This window comes from Mauremys mutica, unplaced genomic scaffold, assembly GCF_020497125.1.
Source record: "Mauremys mutica isolate MM-2020 ecotype Southern unplaced genomic scaffold, ASM2049712v1 Super-Scaffold_100084, whole genome shotgun sequence".
NCBI lineage: Eukaryota > Metazoa > Chordata > Testudines > Geoemydidae > Mauremys > Mauremys mutica.
The window spans coordinates 1,992,519-2,018,721 of record NW_025423260.1 but is presented as its reverse complement, the minus strand read 5'-3'; the positions used below and the strand labels follow the sequence as shown (position 1 = coordinate 2,018,721).

General features: G+C 50.7%; 1 non-coding gene across 1 annotated transcript; it reads left to right on the top strand.

The window, feature by feature from the left end:
* The first annotated feature begins 11,657 nt into the window (after positions 1–11,657).
* Positions 11,658–11,731, top strand: TRNAA-AGC. The gene has a single exon. It is a non-coding gene; the product is annotated as a tRNA-Ala (tRNA).
* Positions 11,732–26,203: the final 14,472 nt, after the last annotated feature.

The following is a 26,203-nucleotide window of genomic DNA, read 5'->3' as shown; positions in this document are numbered from 1 at the left end:
AGTTGGTTTCCATCACTCATGTTTGTTTGTTTAAATCTCTATCCGTTGTTAAATATTTTTTTTGCTTGTTTGATAACTGTACTCAGGTGCTGTGTGAGATACAGTAGCAATGGTCCACAGTAACAACTAGTAACCTGGGATCGAAATGAAAATCCAGAGGTGGATAAGGAGCTGGTTAAAGGGGAGACTGCAGAGGGTCGTATTGAAGGGTGATCTGTCGGGTTGGAGGGGGGTTACCAGTGGAGTTCCTCAAGGTTCGGTTTTGGGTCCGATTTTATTTAATCTATTTATCGCTGACCTCGAAACCAAAAGTAGGAGTGGGCTGATAAAGTTTGCGGATGACACCAAGTTGGGAGGTATTGCCAATTCGGAAAAGGATCGGGATATCCTCCAGGGAGATTTGGATGACCTTGTAAACTGGAGTATTAGTAACAAGATGAAATTCAATAATGAGAAGTGTAAGGTTATGCATTTAGGGATGACTAACAAGAATTTTAGTTATAAGCTGGGGACGCACGAGTTGGAAGTAACAGAGGAGGAGAAGGACCTAGGAGTCCTGGTTGATCGTAGGATGACTATGAGTAAGCAATGTGATGTGGCCGTTAAAAAAGCTAATGCGGTCTTGGGATGCATTAGGCGAGGTATTTCTAGTAGAGATAAGGAGGTGCTAGTCCCGTTATATAAGGCGTTGGTAAGACCTCATTTGGAGTATTGTGTGCAGTTTTGGTCTCCCATGTTTAAGAAGGATGAATTCAAACTGGAACGGGTACAAAGAAGGGCCACTAGAATGATCCGAGGAATGGAAGGCCTGTCGTATGAAAGGAGACTTGAGGCGCTCGGTTTGTTTTCCTTAACCAAAAGAAGGACAAGAGGAGATATGATTGCACTCTTTAAATATATCAGAGGGATAAATACCAGGGAAGGAGAGGATATATTTCAGCTCAGTGCTAATGTGGACACGAGGACAAACGGATATAAATTGTCAGTTAGGAAATTTAGGCTTGAAATTAGACGAAGGTTTCTAACCATCAGAGGAGTGCAATTCTGGAACAGCCTACCGAGGGAAACAGTAGGGGCGAAGGACCTCCATGACTTTAAGATTAAGCTGGATAAGTTTATGGAGGGGATGGTATGATAGGATAACGGGTTTAGTCAATAGGTCAATAATGTGCCACACTGGTAATTAGTACAAAGGGTCAATGCTGGGAGATTGTTAGCCCTTTCCAGAGGGTCTGGCTGGAGAGTCTTGCCCGCATGCTCGGGGTTCAGCTGATCGCCATATTTGGGGTCGGGAAGGAATTTTCCTCCAGGGTAGATTGGCAGTGGCCCTGGAGGTTTTTCGCCTTCCTCTGAAGCATGGGGCAGAGGTCGCTTGCTGGTGGATTATCTGCTACTTGAAGTCTCTAAATCACGATTTGGAGCATTCAACAGCAGAGTCAAGGGAGAGAATTAGTTCAGGAGTGGGTGGATCGGCTTATGTGGCCTGCATCTTGCAGGAGGTCAGACTAGATGATCATAATGGTCCCTTCTAATCTTGAATTCTATGATTCTATGAAGAGAGGATCTGGGATTTCACCGGGTATCTGGTGATTCAGGCTGGACCCCAGAGGGGAACACATTGAAGGAACTCAAGGGTTAGGGTGGCTGCTGTAGCTCAGAGGAGGGTGCTTGAGTTCCAGCAGGCTGATGAGTTTGGTCACTAACATCCAAATGGAAAACTCCCTCTTCCTAGTGACAGGTGGCAACAAGGAGACTCACAGCCCTCAGCACCCTGAGAAGGGTCATAATGTGTGTCTATGTTGATCCACCTGTCAAATTCACACAGGGAAAGCTCCCGATAGCACAAAACTCTGCCCTATGAAATCGTGGAACATGTGCTCTTTGTTCTGTGGGTACGTCTAGACTACCCCACGTATCAGCGGGTAGCGATCGATTTCTCAGGGATCGATATATCGCATCTCATCTAGATGTGATATATCGATCCCAGAAAGTGCTCCAGTCGACTCTGGAACTCCACCAGCGCGAACGGCAGTAGCGGACTCGACAGGGGGCGATTCACGTAGCTGAAGTTGTGTATCTTAGATCGATTCCCCCCCCCCCAAGCGTAGACCAGCCCTCTGAAAGCATGTAAAAAATCCAAAGACTGGAGGACAGGATTTGGGTCCAGAGTAACCTAGACAAATTGGAGGATTGGGCCAAAAGAAATCTGAGGAGGTTCAACAAGGAGAAGTGCAGAGTCCTGCACTTAGGACGGAAGAATCCCAGGCACTGCCACAGCCTGGGGACTGACTGAGTGAGGGGGGTTTGATAGCAGCCTTCAACTACCTGAAAGAGCAGCAGTGTGGGCTTTCTCCTGGCCACTTTTGCTGGGCTGGGCAGGCAGCCTGGAGGCCTTTCTAGAAGAGCATTGGGAACGGAGTTAGAAAAACCAATGTGAAAACCAGAACCTCGGGTTTAGACTCATTTATTTATAATATTAAATCTTCAATTCTAGTGTCACAGTCAATACAATTGCTTCAGCCTGATAGTTGCCCAAAGGGAAACTTAACATCTCTCCAAGGGGAGTGGGGAGAAAGCACTTTTCAGAGTCCAAGAGAGACAAGGCGGGTGAGGGTAAGAGCTTGCAGAGGACCAACCTCTGTTGGTGAAAGAGACAAGCTGTGGAGCTAACCCAGCACCCTTCTTCAGTTCTGTGTAGCCTGGAAGTTTGTCTCTTCCATAACCAGCAGTTAGAACATAAGAACAGCCACACTGAGTCAGACCAGTTCATCTAGCCCACTCTCCCGAAAGTGGCCAATGCCCGGCGCCCCAGAGGACCCCTGGGACCAACATGGATACAACACCACCACAAACAAGGTTAAAAGCCAATGCACAGGGGAGAAGAATCTTGTGTTTCGTTCCTTATGTTCTAGTCCCATCGTGTGGCCATTTCCTTTTCTTCCTTTCTGTTAAAAGCTTTGGTGTTTTGCACAGAAACATTATTTCCCCAGGAGAGACCCAGGAGTGGGGGCTGCATTCCTGTGCCAAACAGTCACTGGAAGGGGGCAGACAAAGGCCTTTAGGATGAGGCATCTGTCACTGTCAAAAGATCATCTCCCTCCTGCAGGTCACTAGCAGCCTGAATTTGTTCCTTATCCTCCCAGAGTCTGGGGGCTGGAATCAGCACTACCCAGCCCCTCCCTATGTAGCAGGAACAAACACAAACCTGGTCTTTAAAACAAGCTGTCCCCTTCCTTCTCAGGGAAGATTTTTCTGTGATTGAAGTTGAGCTTCAGTTCCCCTCTCGTAGCGGTGGGGCGGGTGTGGGGCCAGCTCCCAATGAGATCTGTTTTCACCTTTGCCCCCTTTCAGCCACTCTGGGATGGTAACTCTGCTCCCAGCTGTCAGTCAGCTTCCAGCCCATCCACCCTGCTCACTAACTCTGTGGTCATGTGTCACCCCCTTTGCCAGCACACAGAGCCTGCAGGAAAGCTACTTCTGCCAGATGCATTGGTGATATAGTGGTGTGCGTAGGTGCCTTCCAAACAGTTGATCTGGGTTTGATTCCCAGCCAATGCAATAATGGCTTTTCTCTTCTGTTGTTTCCTCATCTGGAAGTGGTTTCATTTCAGTCACATTGTGTTACAATCACATTATCAATAGAATGAGACAATAAATGTGTCAAAGTCCAGCAGGTCATACAGGATGGAGGAATACAGGGGGCTGGAATGTGTCATCTGAGAAAGACAGAACACTTGGAAACCTGCATCTCCCATCCCCTGGCCTTGCGTGTTATGATTCCAGCTGCATGAGCTGTTTGTAGGATGTTCCGGCATGATGGGGAAATGAAGTTTTGAGTCAGTTTTTGCTCCTGCAGATTCCTTTGCTGTTACAATTATAATGACATGAACAAAAAGGAGGCAAAATAAACATAAACCCCAAATTGAAATACAGGTGGGGAAAGAGACGATCACGCTTAAGCCAACCACGTCAAAATAAAAATTATTACTAAAAAAGGGAACAGGGGAAGAGATCAGGTATGTGGAGATCCCCTTGATATTTCAACGCACATTGTTAGAATCAAAGTTCAGACTTGACACTGGAAAACCCACAACTACCTGTCTCTCTGAACACCTGTGATGAGCAAGATTGAGCTGGGACACCTGTTCTGCTTCAATCATTTATTGTCTCTCTGTTCTCTCCTTCTCCCCCCAATTCCTCGTCTCCAATGTCTCTGCCTTTCTCCTCTTGCTTCCTCTCCCCTGCCCTTTCCCAGGAACTCACAGTCTACAGCATTTAGGAAAAGCCAGAGCTCCCATGTTCTGCACATGAGCCTGTGTCAGAGGACATGGGACCCCGGTCAGAACCAGTCACCAGATCAATATGACCCTTTATGAGCGACTTCTCTGCCTGCTCTGCAATTTACATCTCCCCTGCCCGCCCCCCTCCCCCCCCGCAAACAGGGTGGGGTACAGCTCTGACAGAGGCCTAACAGGAGAAATTTCAGCCCAAAGACAAATTTGTGTGAAATGTTGAGAAATGAAGAGCCCCCCCCCCAAATCCCCAGAACTCTAGTGTCACCCCCATGGCAGCAGCACAGGGAACCCAGTGCAATGGGGTTACAGAATACAAGGGGGGAGGCAGCAGGGAGAGAGGTGACAGGGAATCTCTCTTTTTCTTTCTTTCGTCACTTTCTGTTCTTCTCTTTCCTTCCAGGAACTGCAGTCACAGCAGGGAGGGGTTTGTCTCCGTGTCTGTCACAGAGGTGGTGGAAGTGACAGATTCTGTGACTTCCTGCAACCTCTGTGACTTCTGCAGTGGCCACAGTGGCTGACTCCAGGGCCACTCAATCATCTGGCTCCGGGGACCGCCCAAATTTGACTCCTTCTGCCTATCTTCCTTCGCCCTCAGTGTCTTTCCTTCCCCACTGGGGACATGCAGAGATGAACCCCAGTCAGTCTGTGTCACAGAGAGTCTGTATCTCCTAAGGAATGTGGGTGAAGGATTCCAGCTGAGAACTGAATTAACTCTGCTCACTTGGGTTAGAAACTTGTTTCTTTTGAGCAGATAGTGGGAAATGGAACATTAATTCAGACCCAAGGGGCAAGGCAGAGGCTTCATGACCTTGATCTCCAGGAAGGGAGAGAGGATCCCCAGGAAGGAAGACTGCTTCCTTTAGTCTCAAGCTGGGGTCTCCTGGAAGTTGGAAAAGACCCTTGGTCACTGAGGATCTCATGGGACCATGCTGCTCCAGAGGCTCGAGAGTCCTGGGTGCGGGGAGGGTGTCACTGCACAGTCTGAAATGGAAGGGAGGACCCTGGAAGGGAAGGGGAGGAACAGAAAATGGAGAGGAATGAAATAGAGCAAACCCCTCTTCTCTCTCCCCTCCCCGACCCAGCAAGAACTGTTATCAATGGGGAAACTCCCCACCATGAACGGCAGAGAACACAGAGACATTCGCCTCACACTGAGCAATAGGGTGACCAGACACCAAGTGTGAAAAATCAGGAGGGAGGTGGGGGGGGGGTAATTGATGCCTATAGAAGACAGAGCCCCAAATATCAGGACTGTGCCTACAAAATCAGGACATCTGGTCACCCTGCTGAGCAGTGATAGACTTGTCTCCTATCCCAGTGAGAGCAAAGAGCTGCCAGAGCTGGAGCTGGGGGCTGCTGCGCTTTCCCTCCCAGGTGCTGGAATAATTTGCAGCACAGAGACCTGGCTCGGGGCTGATCAGGTGGAAGATCTGCCTACCCCTGTGGGGGGGGTTCTCGGGGGGAGAGTCCGAGCCAGGGCAGGGCCTGGGGGCAGAGCACAGGCGGGGCCATGGGCTGGGTACTGGTGGCTCCCCCACTGCTCGGGAGGGTCTGTCGGTGGCACTCTGAAGGCGGCAGGCTGCAGCCCAGCCCCCCTCCAAAGGGGGGTGCATCACATCCAGCATTTCTTGCCCCCTCAGCCTCGCCGAGCCCCTTAGACCCCCCACCCACGTGCAGTGTCACTGGGAAATACGGTCAGAGGAGACTCGGTGGGTCTGGGGGGTGAAACACCTGCATGAAACTGGCTGCCTGAGCCCAGCCCTCAGTGAGTAAATCCTCAGACATCTCACCCCTGTCATGTCAGGCTCCAGCAAACCAGTCCCTCTGTGTGAGGGGAGGGGCCGTGCAATAGACCCGGGAGGGGAGGCAGCTCCGTGCTCTGCCCCTACCCCAGGCAGCACATGGAGCCCTCTGCTCCCCTCCCCCCACAACGGGTGTGCAGAGATGTGCCAGCAGCACTAAGGTGGCTCCCTGCCCACTCTGCCTCCGTCCCTCCGTGCCGCTCCCAGAAGTGGCTGGCATGTCCCAGCATCCCCTGGGGGGGGAGTGTCTCTATGTGCTGCCCCACCCTGAGTACCAACTCTGCAGCTCCCATTGGCCAGGAACTGCAGCCAATGGGAGCTCAGGGGTCAGCGCCTGCAGGCAGCGGTGCACAGAGACCCCCTGGCCCCGCCCACCTAGGAGCTGCTGCCGGAGGGTTGTGTGTACCGGTCACTTTGGGAGCTGCAGTGCCCGGGGTAAGCGCCACCCCTCCTGCACCCCAACCCCCTCCCCCAGCGCAGAGCCCGCAACCCACACCCAAATCTCCTCCCAGAGCTTTGCTTGTCGTCCTTTCACCCAGAGCCATCCTTCCTCTCCTGGGCTGAAAGTAGCCACCCCTGGGAAGCCAAGAGGCAGGCACAGGATTCTGCCTCCCAGCAGCCAACTGCACATTCCCTGGCTTTGCAGAACGAATGGTGACGCTCTACTAACCCCACTTAGCCACACTGAGGCGCTTAGCTTCTGCCCTGCCTTCCTCAGCTCGACTTTCCTCTTTTCCCCCATTCCTGCCTCACTTCCTCCTTTGGCAAGTCACGCAGAGGAGGCCAGCAGGAAGAGCCGGCCTCCACCGGCCAACCTCCCAGGGCAGAGGAGGCCAAGCCACAAGGCTCCAAAGGGTGACTGGCCCAGATCCTCTAGCTTTCCCCTGCTGAGGCCAAGGCTCTTTCTCAGCTCATTTCCCCACCCTCTGTCCTGCAGGGGTTGGGCTTATCGCAGGTGTTACCCGAAATTGGACCAGCTAGTCAGCGTAGGGAGGACTAATGACCCCCCAGAGTTTGGCAGAAAGCAGCACGTTTGTTATACTAACAGCTAAGCTCAAAAGAAGGCGGGGGTCACACTCACACTCGCATACTCATGCTCCCAGGACTGACTCGGCACTGGGGATGTCAGGATTCTGCCAGGTAAGTGTCCCCCAGCGCCGAGATGGACGGTGCGATGAAGGTAAGTCTTCCCGAGGCACGATGGAATGTAACACAGCGAACCACTGGCCAGGCGGTCGGGGCGAAGGGCATTCACTGGAGGTACAAGCTTGTGAGTGACTCCTGAGCACAGGGCCCCTTCCCCTTTTAAGGACCTGCTCCTCATGGCCTGTGACTGGAGATGACTTGGCTGCATCTGGTGGGTCACACTTCACCTTGGGCAGTGTCCATGCTCTGGGTGTGTGATTGCTGCCTAATGAGAGTCCCAGACACCTTGTCTACCTGGAAGCTCTTCTGCTCTTCAACCAGCCCATTCATCCCACAAGCATTGCAGGAGGGAGCAGGAGGGGGAGGGGGAAAGCCACTTCACAGTTATTCAGAGAGGGAGAGGAGACAAAAGTGGGAGCAGGGGAAGTATAACAGACCTACTTAGCATAGAAATCACTGCTGTTCCTACAAGAGCAGGGACAGGCCACTAGGAGGTGAGAAAAGGAAGCCATCAGGTTTCTGCCTGGTTTCAAACCAAGGACCTTTTGTGTGTTAGGGAAATGTGATAATCACTACACTACAGAAACTCTGCCAAAGGGCTCTGCCCCTCCCTTCATAAGAACATAAGAATGGCCAGACTGGGTCAGACCAAAGGTCCATCCAACCCCATATCCTATCTGCCAACAGTGGCCAATGCCAGGTGCCCCAGAGAGAGTGAACCTAACAGGTAATGATCAAGTGATCTCTCTCCTGCCAGCCATCTCCACCCTCTGACAAACAGAGACTAGGGACACCATTCCTTACCCATCCTGGCTAATAGCCATTAATGGACATAACTTCCATTAATTTATCTGCAAAAAGAACAAAGAGAACATGTGGCACCTTAGAGACTAACACATTTATTTAAGCATAATCTTTTGTGGGCTACAGCCCACTTCATCGGATGCATGCAGTTAAAAATACAGTAGGAAGATATATATACACACAGAGAACATGAAAAAAATGGGTGTTGCCATACACACTATAACGAGAGTGATCAGTTAACGTGAGCTGTTATCAGCAGGAGAAAAACCCCTGATGTTGGGAGGGGAACAGGAGAAAGGACAAAAGAAGCAAGAGACGAAGGGAAAGGAGGGAGGGAGGGATGGAGGAAACAAAAACGACAAACCCCAATGTCCCCAGTGATTCTAAGGTACAAAATCCCAAGTGTGCAATAAAATTCTGCCTCCTTAAGCTCGTGTCTTCCATCTCTAGAATTCAACTCTCACCAGATGGATCAGACTGAACAGGTTTCAAACCTCCAGGAGGCTCTTACCTTCTAAACAGGGATGGCTGTTTTCCAGTAAAATCACTAAAAGGGAAGGAGAAAACTCGAAAGAGGTTCCTCCTGGCGCTCACGTCCGTAAACCCGAATACTCCCTCAGTCCTCAAAGAGAGACCTGGAGAAGGAGACTTGCTGAAGCAAAGCCACAGGGGTCTCTGAGGTTTCCCTGGCCCCTGGCCCCTGTCCTGCCTGGCTGATGTCAGCATCTCTCTATGAGGTCACCACCTCCCCACCACCTTGGACCAATAGGCTGAGGTCCTGCAAAAGGCCTTTGTGATGTCACTGCCGCACCCCTCCCTTGCTGTGCCAATGCCCTGCCCCTGGCCAGGCACTTTGGAGGTTTGAGCTACTCCCTGTGGATCACCCCACTCAAGGAGCGTTCGTTTGAGGCAGCAAGCCGGCTAGACAGGGAAACATCAGACACTGCTCCCAATGCTACACTCAGTTTTTCAGAAATGAGTCGACTTTATGGCCAGAAGAGACCATTAGAGCATCTAATCTGACCCCCTGCATATCACAGGCCTCCTGTATGACACAAGAGCTACTTTGGGGGCAAACACATTCCAGAAAGGCATCTAGTCTTCATGAAATGACATCAGGAGATGGAAAATCCAGCACTTTCCTTGGTAGCTTGTTCCTGTGGTGAATCATCTTCGCTGTTGAATATTTGTGCCTTAGTTGTAATATGAATTTGTCTCTTTTCACCTTCCGGCCATTGGGTCTTGTTAGGCCTTTCTCTGCTACATTAAAGAGCCCTTTAATACCCAATATTTTCTCTCCATTAAGACACTTCAACACTTCAATGAAGTCACCTTTCAATCTTCTTTTGATCAGCTAAACAGGTTGAGCTCTTTCAATAGCTCACTAGAAGGCATTTTTCTCCAGTCCTCAGAACATTTGGTGGCTCTTTGCTGCCCCAGCTCCAATTTCACAACATCTTTTGAAATGAGGACACCAAAACTGTAGGCTATTCCAGTATCAGTCTCACTGATGCCGTGTCAGCTCCTGTGATGTTATTGACATAATCTGTAACTGTATAGATCACCATTGCGACCACTGTTCTATATTTGCAGCCAGTATTGTAGAAAGGTTGTTGTGTAAGGGATCTATGGAGAGGTTCTGATTGGCTGATTATAATGATGCTATCTCTAGATGTGTATCATTTTTGTAGTTGACGTTATGAATATTGGCTCTATGCTGCCCGTATTTCAAACTTGTGATATGCTTCTGGGGAACACCCTGGACAAGTTGGTGTCAGTTCTGCCTAGCCTGCTTGATGGCCCATTAAGGACCATCAGCTATACAATCGACCCACTGAGAGAAGGCAGATACGCCTTGTGACTCAGCAAGGTAGCAGGGACCTGCCTATGGACAGAACTCTCAGGTTTTTCTATGCCACGTGCTGGACAGAGTGTCCTTGGGACAAAGAAAGCAAAGACCACATGGCAAGAGGCTATAAAAGGCTGATGCCTCGTCTCCATCTTGTCTTCAATCCTGCTTCTTACCTCTGGAGGGACTTTGCTACAAACTGAAGCTCTGTACAAAGGACTGAATGACCCATCCCAGTGGGGGATGTACTCCAGAGACTCGATTTGAACCTGCAGTTTATTCCATCACTGCTACAAGGCTGAACCAAGAACTTTGCCATTACTGGATGTGAAAGGTTAAAATCCATGTGCATTTTATATAACAACCTGGTCTATGGATTGTGCCACCTCTTTTCCAGACCCGAAGTCCAGAGTATGGTCAGGGGACGAGAGGCCTAGCAAATAGTGATCAGCTAAGAGAAAGCTGGGTAAACAGAACGCCTTGCTTGCTAAGATAGGCCTGGCCAGCAAATTGCCAGGTGTTGGAGCTAAGAACTAAAGAATTGTGTCTTATTCAGAGTTGCAGATTGAACAAAGAATCCCTGTTCCTATTGTGTTAGTCTCTTCTGTAGGGAGACATTTTTCCCACAGAGCCAACCTTGAGTTTATGAAAAGTTGGCACGTCAGTATAAGATATGGCATCCTTCCACCTCCCTTCCCAGGGACCAATGCCTGCCGTTAGACACACAAAAACAATCTTTATTGCCATTTTCTTTCACTGTTTCTTTGCTTTAACCCCTAGGAATGTTACTGTTGGACAATCAATGGAGTTGCTCCATTCCTATGGACCTCAAATCAGAATTCAACATATATATTTTATACTAATAACATATTATCAAAGTATTAATGAAATGTTAACTTGCTAACTTGAGACCATGGGTGGAGACATTATGTAACCTGTTAACCATTGGCTACTGTGCTATCTTGTCTTGTTGCAAAACCTATCCCGGGGTTTGGAACTGCCTACGCCGTCACTTTCCCCCACCCATGGAAAATCTATATATTCTATTGTAATTAATTAATTAATAGTGTCTCTGAGCCTAATAAGCCCACTCCGCCATCACTGTGTGTAATAAACTCCTATTCTTTTCCTCTACACAGTGGAGATTTATGTCCTTCACAGACACCTGCTGAAGAAAGAGGAGATTCAGCATCCAGCTTGGCTGAATGTGTCTCCTCTCCCCACAGTTTGGTGATTTTTGAGGAAATGGAGAAGACTGCCTTTGCCTAGCTGTACATCGCTTGCAAAAGAAACAGGTCTTTTTGGTGACAAGTGTTGAAAGGAGCCATTAGACAAATGTGGAGACAGGAAAAATGTCCCCCAACTAAACTGGCATCCGTGGATGCTAAGCCACAACACAAAGTGCTAAACAGTCTATGAGAACAGCTGGTGTCAGAAGAGTCTCTACCAAAGCCTTTTGCCACCAGCAGGGGCGTCTCTGTGCACAGAACTCCTGGTAGTATGATGGCTGCAGGCAGTGGAGAACTCCATTTTGGCATCTCTTTGTCGGTGAACATCTGCAGTGGCTGTTTAAAGGTCTCTGGATAGTGATCTTTGGGAAGACCTGGCTGAAGTGTCTTCCTAGTAACCAGGAGATCCTGGCTTGGCCTGCCAGTTCTTCCTTGCAAGTCTTGAGGGAAATGGGGAACGGCTGTAGTTTGGAATTTGCAGGTGTTGTCCTGGACCATCAAATGGAACAGTTGCAAGTATTTTGTTGAGGCAGGCACCATGGCTTAGCTGGCTAAAGTACCTGTCTAGCAAAGAGGAGATCCTAGGTTCAACTCCTAGTGGTGCCTTGTTGTATAGCTTTGTCTCCTCTGCTCACATTTTCCTGTGTCTTTCCGGGAAACAGAAGAGACCTCCCTTGTTATCCAAGTAATTGCTTGCTAAGGAAAGGTTTCTTTGGAGAGAAACATTGGAAAGAATCAAATCACAAGCCTGGAGTTGATGAAAAGGCTGCTGTGACTGGCATTAGCATGGTGGTTGCTTCAACTGCAATTGCTGCAACACGAGAGTCTGCGCTACACGTCCTTGTGATTCGCTGGGGATGTCTGCACACAGATGTCATGCCATCTTCCTTTTGATTGTCACTGATGAAAAATGGAGCAGCTGGGAGAAAAGTGCCAGAGGCACCTGCCAGGTAAAGTGGAGGTTAGAGATGCAGCACCCAGTAGTGCCTTGCCAAATGTGTCCACTCCTCCCACCTTTTGGTCAATTTTTGAGGAAACAGAGAGGACTGTGTCTGCCTTGCAATGCAAATGCTTCCAAAAGAAACCGGTTGTTTTTTCTGACAAGTGTTGGAAGGAGGCACCTAAGAAACGTGGAGACAAGGAAAAGGTCACCGTAACTCAACTTGCATCCATGGCTCTTGAGGCCACAACGCAGAGCACTAAGCACTGTACGACCACAGCTGGGGACAGAAGGGTCTTTTCCACAGGCATTTTCCACTAGCAGAGTCCTCTCTGTGCACAGAATTCCTGATAGTTTGATTTCTGCAGGCCCTGGAGATCACTATTTTGTCATCTCTCTCACTGTTTCAGTGAACATCTGCTGTGGTTGTTGAAAGTCTGTGATGGGATCTATGGGATGCAACCTGAACAGTGGGATCCCTGAGCCTGTGTCCCACTGCCTGGGCTCCCTCTCACACTGTGATGCTGTGAGGAACTGAGAATCTCTGGCAGATATTGCACTTACACCGACATCCACAGGTAGGGACACATCCAACTGAGTTACATGAATGCTTCTCCCAGCCACTCATAACACTAATGATAGAGAGCCTCCCGCCAATTCCCCCCAGCTCTGCAGCCTTGTGCCCCTGGATCATACCATCTTGCCTTAATCAGAAGCCTGATCAGTGTGAGTTTATTACGCAGGGTCCACCCGTCCCTCACTGTGAATAGTACATGAACCAGCCTTGTAATGGAGCTGCGATTTCCCACAAACTTCAAGCAAAATACACAGTTTAAGTACAGCATAAAACAGATTTATTAACTACAGAAAGATGGAGTTTTAAGGATTATAAGTGGTAGGCATAAAAGAGCAAAGTTACCGTGGAAATTAAAGATAAATTCACAATCTAAACATTACACCTGATTACACTAGGCCGTAGTTCGGTTATGCCACAGGAAGGCTTAATGCTTGAGCTGCAGTGCATGCTGGGCAGGCTTAAGGCCGGGCTCCCCATGGCAGGAGAGAAGAAGAAGACTCGGCCCCTGCAGGGGCAGGCTGGGGCTTCCTGGATCCAATTTGCTCACAGCCAGCGCCCTGCCCCCACTCCCATGTCATCAATGGCTCCCCCAGGTCAGCCAGAATGGAGCAGTGGTTTTCACTTCACCAAGTCCACTTATGGCTTATAGGCAACTCCCAGACCCACCATCTTGGCCAGAAAGGAGCCCACTCAGCCTCGCCATTGCTGCTTTTCCGTCCCCCCAGAACCCCGCTTCTCCTGGGCTGCAAGGAGCCACCCCTGGGAAGCCAAGAGGCAGGCACAGGATTCTGCCTCCCAGCAGGCAACCGCACCTCCCCCGGCTTTGCAGAACGAATGGTGATGCTCTACTAACCCCACTTAGCCGCACTGAGGTGCTTACTTTCTTCCCTGCCTTCCTCAGCTCAACTTTCCTCTTTTGCCCCATTCCTGCCTCACTTCCTCCTTTGGCAAGTCACGCAGAGGAGGCCAGCAGGAAGAGCCGGCCTCCACCGGCCAACCTCCAACAGCAGAGGAGGCCAAGCCACAAGCCTCCAAAAGGTGATAGGCTGCACTCCTCTAGGTTCTCCAGCCTGACACCAAGGTGCTTTTTCCACTGCTGTCAGCACCCTCTGTCATGCAGGGGTTGGAGTTATCCCAGGGACAGGCCAATAGGAGAAGGAGGAGGCCTTCCTGAACAGCAAGGGGATCTGGCAAAAGGAAGCCAGCATGTTTCTGAACCAGGGACCTTTTGCGTGTTAGGCAAATGTGATAACCACTACACTACAGAAACTCCATCTGCTTGGCTGTTGCTCACCCTGGCACAGACTGATGGACAAACCTGGAGAAAGTGGTGACAGCCCTTCGATGGGTCAGCTGGCAGAGCAGAGGTCTGGAGCGGGCAATCAGGAAGTCGTCCTTACGTCGTCCTTGTGACTCCAGCTTGAGGGAGAGCTTCTTTTTCTTCCCCTTGCTGACAAAGAGCAAGAGAAGAATGAAAGGTCAGGTGGGCCAACTCGGTGCAGAAGCCCATGCTGCCTTTTCCTGCTGCATAGCCTGAAATGAGGGACTCGTGGCAGTTAAAGGCACTGCTGCACTTTCAGAAAACATCCCACCCGTGCACACAGGGGGACAGAAGAACCTGTTAGTCTAGCACGCTCCCAACTGAACTACTTCAGCAGCTGCTCGGTTTCTTTTTGGCCTCCTGCTTTTCTGTCTGGGATGTTGTTGTCAGCTGTGGCACAGAAAAAGGATGTCATTGCGAGCGGCCCATGAAGACAAGATTCACTTTTGCCTTCCTTGCTCGGCTTTACTCGCTTCCTCGCCCTATTCCTGCCTTAGTTCCTGCGTTACCTGAAGGCGACGGGGGGCCAGCAGTACCAGGAGGAAGTTGGGCAGCTAGACCCTGGTGGCAAAAGTCCTGCCGCCACTTGCCACCCCACTCTCTTCTCCCAGCGTCACACATTGGCCACCAGGGACTTGGGGCCCAGCAGCGCAACGGAAGGCAGTGGACAGAGCCACCCTCGCCTTGAAGCTCCAGCTCATTAAACCACATCTTCAGTCGCTGATGGCCAATGAGAGACCGACATCGCTTGCTATTTTAGCACTTGGAAATGCCATTGGTCAGTCATTGGATCTCTGTAATGCTGTTACAGAACAAATGAACATAGAATCTCAGTGTGACATACTATACCTTTGGGGGAGCGGCTGTAACCGCCATATTCCTCATTTTCATATCATCGTGATCTTACATATAGAGCATGACTTGTAAGGTATCAGGGAAAGGATATGATCGGCTGAAAGTCACTTCTCTACCCATAGATGTAGACCATTCATGCATATGAAGTTATGAGAATTGTGCAGTGTGGTTGTCACTGTGCTGCAAGGTGGGGGAGTCAGCCAAATATTAGCTCCCCAGTGGCAACAGCAAGGAAAGTAACCAACACCCGGACAGGGTGTCAAACAACCCATCGACAGCCATTGTCCAGCAAGGGAGCTACAATGCAATGACTCACCTGCAGGAGGACACCCCAGGGGAATTGCTCAGACTTACTTGGAGAGACGCAGTGATGCTCACCTGACTCTGAAGGGGGGAGGGGGGGCAAAGCCATGAGGGAAGAAAGGACATGATAAAAGGAGAGACATTCGCCAGGCTTTATCTCTCTCTGTCACCTACATCTACAGACACCCCCACACCAAGCAACTGAAGCGCTGATGAAAGGGGAGAGCCTGGCTGAAAAGCCACCAGCCAGCCTGTGGTGAGAAGCATCTGAGTTTGTAAGGGTACTGAAAGGGTTAAGATCAGCTTAGAATTAAAAGCAATGAGGAGTCCGGTGGCAGTTAAAGGACTAACAGATTTATTTGGGCATAAGCGTTCGTGGGTAAAAAGCCCACTTCTTCAGATGCATGGAGTGAAAATTGCAGATAGAGGCATAAATATAGATTGGAACATGAAGTGACGGGAGTTACCGTACAAGGGGAGAACCAGTGTTGAAGGCTAATTCAGTCAGGGTGGATGTGGTCCTCTCCCCATAATTGATGGGGAGGTGTCAATACCAAGAGAGGGAAAATTGCTTTTGTTGCGAGCCAGCTACTCCCAGTCCTTATTCAAGCTCAAATTAATGGCGTTAAGTTTGCAAATCAATTGTAACTCTGCAATTTCTCTTTGAAGTCTGTTTTAGAAGTTTTTTTGAATGGCTACTTTGAATTATTGGGTGTGAATGTGTAAATGTGCTAATGACTATACAAATCCCATATGGTCTTGTGATTTGGATTCCTGGTTTTCACCCAGGCGGCCTGGGTTCCATTCCCAGTGTGGGAACAATGCAGAGCTTTTGCTCAGAGGGGAGGCAGGAAATGAAAGGAATGGGAAGGGATCCTGCCAGCAGGGGAGTTGGACAGTGTTGGGAGGGGACCCCAGAAGTGGGGGTGGGGCAGTGGTCTGGGGGGAGATGAGGGAAGGATCCCAGCTCTGTGGGAAGCTGACATTCTGGAGAGCACAGGCCTGGCATGGGGGGTGGGAAGAGTGAGTGTGTCCCTCTAAACTCACCACCAGCAGACTAGGCAGGCTTGGAAGAATTATGTATTTGTTGGTAAATGTCAATTTCTATGTAAACACAGAACCCAATGGCAAAATCTTTCCATCGATAATAATCAAAACTAACAGATGGACAAAGTAAGAAACATGTTGCTTGAGAACTTATCCTATTCTAATCCTCTAGGGTTCCCTTTTGCCTTAGGCACCACCACGTGGGCATTTCATATCCCTCCCCATTTTCACACAGACACACAATTTCCTTTGCACAGATCCATAAACAGCAAAACCTCCCTGTGTCTATTGTCTGAGCCAGGGCATTCGATTCCACTGAAACCTTCTCTCCTGCAATGGCAATGGTCAGACAGAGGGAATGCGTCCACCTTCCCCCTGGCAGTGAGATATTCACTCTCCTCTTCATGCTGCTGTTGTTATTCCATGAGTCATCAAGGATGGAATAAAAAGCTGAGTTTCTCCAGGGTGAGGAAAGAAAGGAGCCACCAACGCCCTCAAAAATCTCAGTGCCCAGAGAAAACCTGCCTCTGTTATTGGACTCCCAGAGGTGCTGGCAATACAATGGGAAAAGGGACTGTCTGAATTGCCAAGGCAGGGAATGAACAATCTACAGCAACATCATTAACCACAAACACACTCTAATCATGCTCCAGCCAGTAGGGAAATGGGCAGGAACTCTGGCTGTTCAGCCATGGCCACACTTACAGAGCTGCACAGCAGTGAGTGTGCTGGGGAAGCTGGTCTGAGCAAACAATTTGTAATGACCCTTCAGTGAGAACAGAATCAGAGTGTAGAAAGGCCCCTGTGTTAAGTGGTTGTGGCTGAGGCCTTAGTTACCTGGGCTAGAAAACCATGGGTGTCTTTCTGTGAAGGTTTGATCCTTACCAGCTAGGCAAGGCTGGTGTGTGGTGTCTCCATGGCTGTACTTCCAGGGTCTGATCACAACAGTGCCACAGGGAGCCAAGCCTAGACATATTCAGAGGCTAAGGCCAGGTCAATGTTTCAAACAGTGAGTCTATGCTGCTGCAGCTCAGTAATGGAGATGCTCTGTGCCAGGGTTTCTCAAACATCCTTTCACTGCAACCTCCTTCTGCCAAAATAACTTAATACGTAGCCCTGGGAAAAGGGACCAAGCCCCCCCACTGGGGGGGGGGCAAAGCCTGAGGGATTCAGCCCTGGGTGGGGGGGCTCAGACTTTTGGCTTCAGCCCCAGGACCCAACAAGTCTAATGCCAGCCCTGGTGACCCCATTAAAACAGGGTCACGACCCACTTTGTGGTTCTGACCCACAGCTTGAGAACCACTGCTCCATGCTGAGGGGGGAGAGTTTTCCTGTTGGTGTAGTCAATCCACTTCCACAGGAGGTGGCAGCTCTGTCATGGGGAGAAGCTATATCAGTGGGGGTGCAAGCTGTGGTGTTTACCACATTTAAGAAGTTTAATCAAACCCCATTTTTTAAAAAACCTGTGGTCTGGGAAATGGCAAAGGAGCTCGATGAAGCAGGGTCTGTCCTTCAAAGTCCTGGAGATCACGATTCCATACTCCTGTTGTAATGGGGGTATAGCTCAGGGGTAGAGTGTTTGATTGCAGCTCAAGTGATCCTTTGTTCAAACCCAGGTGCCCTCTTAAAAAAGAGAAAAAAAACTTCATTTCCATTCTCCATTATGTTCAGGAGCTCCACCATACAAGGATGCTTGAAATGAATGTGAATACTCAACATTTTGCTGTCCAAATGCATAAAAACCTAGCAAACCTGTCCATCAGCTGAAATCCGTTCCAATCCTCTAAGTGTCTAGTTTATGTTTTCATCAATTAAACAAAGGGATCATTCCCTGAAGCAGAGCACGAGTTTGAAATACAAGCAGCATAGAGCCAATATTCATAATGTCAACTACAAAAAAATGATACACATCTAGAGATAGCATCATTATAATCAGCCAATCAGAACCTCTCCATAGACCCCTTACACGACCACTTCCCTGTAATATTGGCTGCAAATATAGAACAGTGGTCGCAATGGTGATCTATACAGTTACAGATTATGTCAATAACGTCACAGGAGGTGACACAGCATCAGTGAGACTGATACTGGAATACTGCCTCCAGTTTTGGTCTCCTCTTTTGAAAAAGATGTTGTGAAATTGGAGCTGGGGCAGCAAAGAGCCACCAAATGTTCTGAGGACTGGAAAAAATACCTTCTAGTGAGCTATTGAAAGAGCTCAACCTGTTTCTGATCAAAAGAAGATTGAAAGGCAACTTCATTGAAGTGTTGAAGGGCCTTAATGGAGAGAAAATATGGGTATTAAAGGGCTCTTTAATCTAACAGAGAAAGGCCTAACAAGATCCAATGGCCGGAAGGTGAAAAGAGACAAATTTGTATTACAACTAAGGCGCAAAAATTCAAACAGCGAGGATGATTCACCACAAGAACAAGCTACCAAGGAAAGTGGTGGATTCTCCATCTCCTGATGTCATTTAATGAAGACTAGATGCCTTTCTGGAATGTGTTTGCCTCAAAAGTAGCTATTGTGTCCTACAGGAGGCCTGTGATATGCAGGGGGTCAGATTAGATGCTCTAATGGTCTCTTCTGGCCATAAAGTCGACTAATTTCTGAAAAACTGAGGGTAGCATTGGGAGCAGCGTCTGATGTTTTCCTGTCTAGCCGGCTTGCTGCCTAGAACGAACGCTCCTTGAGTGGGGTGATCCCCAGGGAGTAGCTCAAACCTGCAAAGTGCCTGGCCAGGGGCAGGACATTGGCACAGCAAGGGAGGGGTGTGGCAGTGACATCACAAAGGCCTTTTGCAGGACCTCAGACTATTGGTCCAAGGTGGTGGGGAGGTGGTGACCTCACAGAGAGATGCTGACATCAGCCAAGCAGGACAGGGGCAAGGGGCCAGGGAAACCTCAGTGACCCCTGTGGCTTTGCTTCATCAAGTCTCCTTCTCCAGGTCTCTCTTTCAGGACTGAGAGAGTATTTGGGTTCACGGACGTGAGCGCCAGGAGGAACCTCTTTCGAGTTTTCTCCTTCCCTTTTAGTGATTTTACTGGAAAACAGCCGTCCCTGTTTAGAAGGTAAGAGCCTCCTCGAGGTTTGAAACCTGTTCAGTCTGATCCATCTGGTGACAGTTGAATTCTAGGCATGGAAAACACGAGCTTAAGGAGGCAGAATTTTATTGCGCACCTGGGATTCTGTCCCTTAGAATCACTGGGGACATTGGGGTTTGTCCTTTTTTTTTCATCTTTTCCTCCATCCATCCCTCCCTCCTTTCTCTTTTGCTTCTTTTGTCCTTTCTCTTGTTCCCCTCCCAACAGCAGGAGAGGGGTTGGGGGTGTGTGTTTGTGTGTGTGTGTGTGTGTGTGGCGGGGGAGTGCTCTGCAGCTCTCACTGTGGGAGGTCCACCCAAAAATGTGGGGTTGAAATAGAGCTCGGGCAGTGATCCCCACCAGTGACCTGGGCCATCCTTTGGGCTCTCTGGTGAGAACCCTCAGCCTCCCGTTCTCAGTCTCTACCCTGATTGGCTGAGCAGGGGGTTATTGACAGGGAGGAGACTCAGGTCCTTGTTCTCTTTTAAGACCAAGGAAATAAGTCAGAACCAGTTCTGTGTTTGATGAATTTTGCTGCTTCTCTGCATTAATGGTCTCTGAGCAGTTCATGATTCTCTCTAACTTTGCAGTTCTCCTCAAATACTTGCTGAATAATTACTGTCACTGTTGTTGGTCTGGAGCTCATCTGAGAGCATTTTATTCAGGTCATTCAATGTCTGAAATTCAAGATCCGAGGGTTAGTTTGAAAATCAGGGCTCTTGGGTCCTATTCCCAACTCTGCCACTGACTGGCTGTGTGACCTCAGACAAGTCAATTCTCCTTTCTCAGCCTCAGCTTCTCCCTCTTTCAAGTAGGGATAATAATGATCCGCTTCTACCTACTTCACAGCTCGTGGAGGCAGGGTCGGCTCCAGGCTTTTGCCGCCCTAAGCAAAAAAATTTTTGTCTGTCCCCATCCCAGCCCTGGGCTCCCCCTCACACCCTCCTGCTGCCCAAGCCCTGGGCTCCCCCCAACCTGCACCCGCTGCCGCCGCAGCTCTGGGCCTCCCCACACCTGCACCCCCTGCCACCCCACCCCTGGGCTCTTCCCCCCCCAACCCACACCCCCTGCCATTCCAGCCCTGGGCTCCCCACACACATCCTGTGCTGCCCCAGATCTGGGCTCTCCCCTTCCCCCCCACCAATGCTCCCCAACCCACACCCCCCCTGCCGCCCCAGGCCTGGGTGCTCCCCCCCACCTGCACCCTCCTTCCACCCCAGCCCTGGGTCACTGGTAACTCGCTCCCAGGATGGGTCATTCAGCAGGAATTTTGGATGTGCACAGAACACAGACAGGATTGGTTCCCATATGGTTACAGAACTGCAGTAAAATGGAACAATTTTCAGCTTGTGTGATTGGAGGATACCTGGATGCATATTATAAGACTGTCCTCCATAAATGAGGAAAAGTTGAGGTGCCTTTATTATTCTTTCTTTCTCTGGGGAATTTGCCCATGCAATATCACTGTCTTCCTTTCAAACAAACAAAACTAGAAAAAAAATGGCAATCACTGTTGAAAATAGCAATTCCAGTTCTAATAACCCCTGGGAAGCATTTCTTGCTCAATTTTATCCTACTTTTTCTACAGCAAATGACAGTGGATCAGTATATTTGATTTGGGAGAAATGAAGTAACAGCTGGCCAAATTGAGCTTGAGCACTCCTGAATGTTGAGGTGTTCAGATCTGGAAGGCAGGTGTTAGAGTCTCTTTCTGAACATTAGCTAAATCTGGAAAGGAAAAGTCAATTTCTGCTTCCATGACTCAGAAGGGGAAATCCTCCTATGTGCCTGGTACTGTATCTAGATGTAAGTGGGGGAATGGTCCTGCTATTGTGGGGAACTTTCCTGGCTTCTGCACTACCCCGGTGAAGCGGGCTGGCAAAAGGATCTGAGTCCTCGCTCCCACTTCCTTTACCCAGAGGCCTCCCTGCCATTGAGGACTCCCCTTCCACTCTCCTGTCTGGCAGAGTCCTCGTAACCCCAACAAGGTTGGGCCCAGGATTCCTGGGGGGACTCAACCCCCCCAACCCTGCTGTGGTCACCCAGGACAGGGGCTAGGGTGTCCCTCTCTTTGCACTGCGCACCTCCCTGACCCACTGATCACATCATACAATTTAAAGCAAATACAAGTTATTTAATTAACAATAAAATTTAAAAAATAAGAAAAAATGGGAAAGGTTAAAGGAAAACACATCACCCCGCTCTGTGGCAGGGACCATCACAAAAAGTGTCTCTGGACATCAGGGCACTTCACAGTCTGTTCCTTGTAGGTCCCAGGCCGCCTCCTCAGGCCCTGGCTGGGCTGCAGGGACGCTGCAGGTTGGACACTTGCTCTGGCAGTGGCCACACACTCTCAGGCTCTGGGTGGCAGGACCCTTCTCCCCAGCATCACCCCCGCCCTGTCAGTGTTACGATCCCCCTCCAAGTCTGGCCTGCAGGGCCTCTTGGCTGAGGCGTGTCCCTGTGCTGGGCCCACTGCCCAGGGTCCCCCTCGCTCTCCCCAGCTGCTCACCGCACCCAGCTCCGGACTGCTCCAGCTCCGCTCTGCCTCAGCACGGCTGCTGCTGCTGCTCTGCCTTCAGCTCCCTGGGCTGCTTGTCTGGCCTCTCTGGCTCCAGTTGTTACAGCTCTGCTCCCAGGGCAGGGCTGCTCTCTCTGGGCTGTGCTCTGGCTTTGAGGCTGCAGCTCTGCTACCATCAGCTCAGCTTGGGCCCCCTGCTCTCTCCTTAGCTCGGCCCCACTCCATGTGACTCAGACAATTCCAGCTCACAGGGAGGACGGGACCCCCTTGGCCTCCTGACTCCTTGAATAACCTGCCCGCCCTGTCAATCAGGCTGACCTGGAGCATTGGTCTCTCCACATTGTTCCTGGGGACTGTCAGTCTCAGGCTCCTGATTTCCCATCGACCCCTCCCTTTTTAGTGCTGGGAGCTAGCAACCAAATCCCCCACTGAATGTTAGTAAGGGGGCAACAGTCCCCTTACATAAAGCATCTAAATCCCCTGGGCACAGCTCGCCAGGGCACAGCTTGGGAGCTGCACTGGGAATAGATCCTGCAGGAAATCCCTTCCCCCGCTCTGCTAGCTTGTGTTTTGTTACAGCCCTGGAAATAATCCCGCTGCCTGCACGTGTTCCGCAGAGAACAGAGGAGCAAATTCTCTCCCTGTTCACCCTTCTGTTGCCGGCTCAAAGAGCCTGAGGCGGAGCAACAGCAGGTTCGTTGCCAGGTGTGCGTAGCACTAATTATCACACCAGGGTGGAGAAGCAAAACCACGTTTATTTGAGCCCAAATAAGGTGCCAGGGAGAAAAAGCATTCTCAAATCTTGCACACCCGCGCGCAGGTGGGGTCCCAGCATTTATACCCCCCTTGTTTGTGTAAGCCTTTTGTTCGGTTTTCCCCCTCACCCCTCCCTTCCCAACAGCAGCTACATTAGGCATTACATCTCAGTGTGTTAGAAAAGTTCCCATTCGCAAGCTTATCTATGGCCTTCACAGCACAAACGCATACAGATTTTCCTCCCCCCTCTCCCCCTCCTCCCCGCCGCTTTTGCTGTTTCAAACTCCTGCATTTGCAAGCTGAAACAGCTGACAGTTACACATTTTGCTTGCAGTCTGTTAGCATCTTAGGCTGGTTAAAGTTCACAGCATGGAAGACCTCTGGTTCACTCAGGCCTGTAGTCACAACTTTGGTTTACTTAGGCCTAGTGACACCAACACTTCCACAGCCATTAAAGGAAGGAATAAACCCCCAGCAGCGCCCTGCCCCACAGAGTCCCCCCTGTAAGGAGAGAGATGTGCAGTGACTAGGGCTCCAGCTCAGCATCACCAGGTTTATATAACTTTTGGTGATGCCCAGAACGGGTCCAAGTCCTGCCCGTCCTTCCTCTCCCCCCCGCCCCCGGAAAGCGCTGGGGGGGAGTTTGGGTACATGAGGTGCAGGCTCTGGGATGGGCAGGGGGTTGGGGTGCAGGGGAGGCGGGGGGCCGACCCTGTGAGGGAGTTTGGATGTGGGCTCTGGGCTGGGGCAGGGAGTTGGGGGGCAGTGGTGGGCTCTGGGAGGGAGTTTGGGTGTGGGCGGGGTGTGGGATCTGGGCTGGGGCAGAGGGTTAGGGTGTGGCACCTATCTTGGGCAGCTCCCGAAAGTGACCCACACTTCCATCTGGCAGCAACTCCTACATGGAGGAGGCCCGGGGGGCGTGGGTCTCCTGGCACCACTGCCCGCTGGCACCACCCCTGCAGCTCCCATTGCTGCAGTTCCAATGGCAGAGTTGGCACTTGGGGTGGGGGCAGCGTGTGAGAGACACACCCCACGGGGGCCGCAGGGATGTGCCTAATGCTTCTGGGAGTGGTGCGCCGTGCGGAGCCAGGGTGGGCAGGAATCCACTTTAGTCCCGCTGTGCTGCCGGTAGTGGTGGCAGGAGCCCCTGGGCCCTTTCAAATCGCCCGGGGCCAGCTGCTCAGGCTTTCTGACTTCCTGATGGGGAAGCAAAGGGAAGGCACATATGCCCCTCATGAGCAGTTCTGGAGAGTCTTTTTGGGGCTCCTGAAGTAGGCAGCAGAGAGGTGCAGCCCCACCACCAAGTCTGTTTCACTGGAGGAGAGTGGGGGCTGCAGGGTGATCTCCCACCTCCGTGCATCCAGCAGCCTGTGCTCCCCCCTGCAATGCTGGAGCCTCCACATTTATTTATTGACAAATAAAATTTGCAGAATTTTAAAATATTGTGCACAGAATTTTTTTGGTGCAGAATCTCCTCAGGAGTGAGACTGACTCAGGGAACCTCCTTGGATTGTCACTGCTTGGTGAACCACTCAGCCACCACACCAATGCACAGAGAGTGCCAAGCCCCACCGCTATGTGGGGCTGGGGGCTGGGGTCGGGTCATACACATTCAGACTGTGCGCTCCCCCGGCTACAAACCGCTGCTGATTTCCCAGTTAGGACATTAGCTGTTACCGATAAGGTTTGTCTGTGTTGTTGGTTTTTTATCTCATTGTTAGGTGTGAGAAGTATAAACTGTTCAATAGGTTCAATTAGTTGGTTAATAAGATGTTTATGAAGTAAATCACTGGCTTTAAAACAAGATCCAATCTGGAGCATATGAACTATTGACCCCTGGACTCCATCTCTGAGAGGGGACTTGTTTACCATCAGGACACAGGCTCAAACCAGTCCAAACCGGTTTTTCCCGCCAAAATCAGCCCTCAGCGTTCCATCTCCTCAGCACTTTTCCCGCCACAGAAGTGATATAAGGACGTGCTCAGCGCCTGCGCGGGGCCGTCCCCCCCAGCGACGGCCCCTCCACGGTCGGGTCTTCCCAGCGCTCCCGAGCCGGAGAGTGACGAGCCCCCTCGGTCCCGCCGTGAGACTGAGGCACAGGAGGCCTGTCACCCCCATTCCTGCCGTCCTGCATCCCTGGTGTCCAGCCTCCCACGGAGCCCCCGGGGAGTGAGAGACCCCGGGGGGGGGCACTGGGGCTGGGCAGGAAAGTGACTCTGCCCCGGGGAACCTGGGAGAAGCCTCAGAGCTGCCTCAGCCCCAGTGGGATTTGGGGGGCAGAGACTGGGGTCTGGTGGGGGGATCCCCTGTGGTGTGGGGGGAGATGGGGGGTGTCAGGCAGGGAGGGGAGAAGCTGGAGTTGTAGGGGGGGGAAGGTCAGTGGGACGCGGGGGGGTGTTGAACTGTCTCTGGGCAGCCAGGAAATTCCCGGGGGGGGGGGGAGTGGCGGGCGGGGGAAGGGGGGAGGGGGGTTAATTGGATCCTGTCCCTGTTTGTGCCACTTGCCTCTCGCCCCCGATACAAATTCTCTCTAGTTCTGCCCCTTTTCTCGCTCAGTGTCTCACACGGGGCTATAAAATCTGGGGCGATTCCCCCCCATCCCCTCCAATGATCAGCTCTCCCGTCTCCCCCGATTTCCCCCGTTCTCCCCATGAGTCTCAAACGTCAGTTTAAAATCTTCTCTAGTGAGGGGCATTTTCCCACCCATTTCATCTGCAGCGATTTGTCCTTGTGTAGGTGTGAAATTGTCGCCCTGAGTCATTCCCCAGCCCGTGGCTGCCCCTGGAGTGGGGGTGGGATGGCTCAGTGGTTGGAGCACTGGCCTGCTAAACCCAGGGCTGGGAGCTGACTCCTTGCGGGGGCCATTTGGGGATTTAGTTGGGGATTGGTCCTGCTTTGAGCAGGGGGTTGGGCTAGACACCTCCTGAGGTCCCTTCCAGCCCTGATATTCTAGGAGATGCCGGGTCTCTGCCAGGGCAGGGAAGGGAGGCGCACGTGTCCCCCGTGGGGACTGCCCAGACCCCCGTTTCCCAATCCCAGTTGCTGCCCCTTAACTACCAACACAGTTGCCCCCAACCATCAGTTGCCAGTCACTCGCCCATCCCCCACTGCTGCCCCCTTCCTTTATCCAGGGACCTTTCAGCTCCCCCTCCCTTGCCCTTTTAATCAGCTCCTCAAAGGGCTCCCTGCTGCCCATGGGAATGGTGCGGGTGGGGGAACCATCACTTTGTGTTTATGTATTGGACAGTCGTATAAAATCCAGTCCAACAGTCCCCCTTTTCCACTAGTTCGTTAACAGCAATATAAAATCCCCTCAGATCTTGGTGTTTTTCTCTCATGTTATCAAATACGCAGTTTGTGACACATTTGCTTTGCAAATCTCAAAGATTCATATAAAATAACCTAAACATTTGTCCCACTGCTCTCTAGTTGTCTATTTCTAATTGAATATGCCCTGAGATTTTTCCCCTGTCTCTCTAATTATAAAATACTAAGAAAAGCTCAGATTTACACCTTTTCTCAGTTTCTTGAACATGGATATAAAATGTTTGCAAATGTTGCCCATTTCCTCTTTATTCATTTATCAAATATTGATGTGAAACACTCAGATTTTACATCCTATCAACAACTGATATAAAATCCCTCTGATTTTCCACTTGTCTCTCTATAATTTG